Below are 1,897 nucleotides of genomic sequence, written 5' to 3'. Positions count from 1 at the left end.
GGAGTGACAAGTGCTTGGAATAGACATCATACTTGGTAAAGTAAAAGACCAGAAAATAAAAAAATGGAAGGCCCCGAAGGAGATGGTTTGACCCTGTGACTATTAGAAAGGGCTCAAATATAGGAACACTGTGAGGACAGTGTTTCCTTCTCTGCCGCGTAAGGTTACTACGGGTCAGAACGAACTCCATGGCACCTAGCAACACCATACACATATGGGTGCCACTGAATTTGTTTCACTAGACCACCCAGCCTAACACAGTGGTGCAAACTGTTAACACCTAACTGCTAATCAAAGCGCTGAATGTTCAAGTCCATCCAGAGGCATCTTGGAAACAAAGACCTAACAATCTACGGCCACAAAACCCCATCATTGAAAACCTTCCGCTGCACAGTTCTCTTCTGGCCCTCATGAGGTTATGGTGAGATGGTCATCTGGTTTGGGGCTGGGTTTTTATTTGGTTCTGATACAGTGTGAAGAGCTCATTTCCTTTTACCTAACTTAACAAATTTCAAAAACATGTGTGCATCTTATTAATGAAACCTATCACAGCTAATGAACAGGAATCATGAAAAGAAAAAAAAAAAAAAGACTGAACAGAATTGGGGCTGGCATCCATTTAAAAAGTCCTGCTTCACCTCCAGCCTAGCATACATCTCAGCAGAGCCGGCATCCCCTCGGGGACCCCAGCTCTGAAGTGGACAGCGGGCACACATCGCCAGCTTGTTTTCATTTGGAGCAGCTGTTTAGCCAACTGTGTTTATCCTTTCCTGGGGCTCCTTTCTCGGGGTACGCAGTGATGTGGACAGATGAGAAACTGCTGCCTTGGCACTTCTGAAATGTGCTGAACTACAGCACAGAAAACATAGCGAAAACTGTTGGCATCAACTCTCCCGAGAAAATACAACCCTTCATCCTTGGAAAGTGGGGCGCTTTATAAAAGCTAGGCAAAAGAAATACTCCTGGACAAATAATGACATCTGATATATATGTTCTCTGAAGTTTTGCTAGGCGGAAGTGGGATAGCTTCTTATTCACTGTTCCTTTCTCAGCAATTGATGCACAGGAAGGAATTCCAAGTCCGGGATAACAGAATCGGGTTGGATGTGTCTTTCATCACACAAAGCAACCAGGTCCCCAGAGTCAGGAAGTGGTAAGTCCGGAGGCGGCGGCCAAGGTAAAAGGAATCATGGCAAACTCATCAGCCTTTGCCAAAGCAAACACTCACTGCTTTGGGCTGTCAATCTTTGTAGTCGCATACAGTGGAGCAGCTGGTGTGTGTGAACCTTGGCCTTGTGATTAGCCACTCAGTGCTAACCTGAGAGGATCACCAAGTGTCTTTCAACCTATTCACAGCCATCTGAATGCTCCTGTTCTCCTGCCAATGATTTCCTTGGCCAATCGTCCTCCAGCTTTTTGAAAATCTCATGGTATCTTCACACTCTTAAAAATTACTCAAGACCCTTAAGGATTTTGCTTCATGTAAATTTTACCAACATATATTTATTAGAGATTATTTTTTAAAATTTTGACTACCAATGGATTTTAAACAGAATACTAATGGATTTTAAACAGAATACTTTTATATTAATGGATTTTAAACAGAATACTTTTATATTAATAACTATATTCAAAACTATACTTGTGCTAAAATAGCAGTAGTTTTCCAAATAAAAAATAGTGAAAAGTTTGATAGTCATTAACATTTGCATAAGCTTCTTTAATGCCTAGTATAATAAATGGCAGCTAAATTCTCAGCTGTTTCTACAGTCGGTCTGTCGTAATGTCAAATGCCATAGAGCAGGTGTCCGTCCTCAAACTATGGCCAGTGGGCCACATGCGGCCCACCGAGGACATTTATGCGGCCCGCCAGGTGTTTTTGCCCCGTTTGTTTTTT

The sequence above is a fragment of the Echinops telfairi genome, unplaced genomic scaffold (genome assembly GCF_000313985.2).
Source record: "Echinops telfairi isolate 266 unplaced genomic scaffold, ASM31398v2 ScPeMD7_5868;HRSCAF=6743_0, whole genome shotgun sequence".
NCBI lineage: Eukaryota > Metazoa > Chordata > Mammalia > Afrosoricida > Tenrecidae > Echinops > Echinops telfairi.
The sequence above is the reverse complement of the archived record's forward strand: the minus strand, read 5'-3'. Positions refer to the sequence as shown.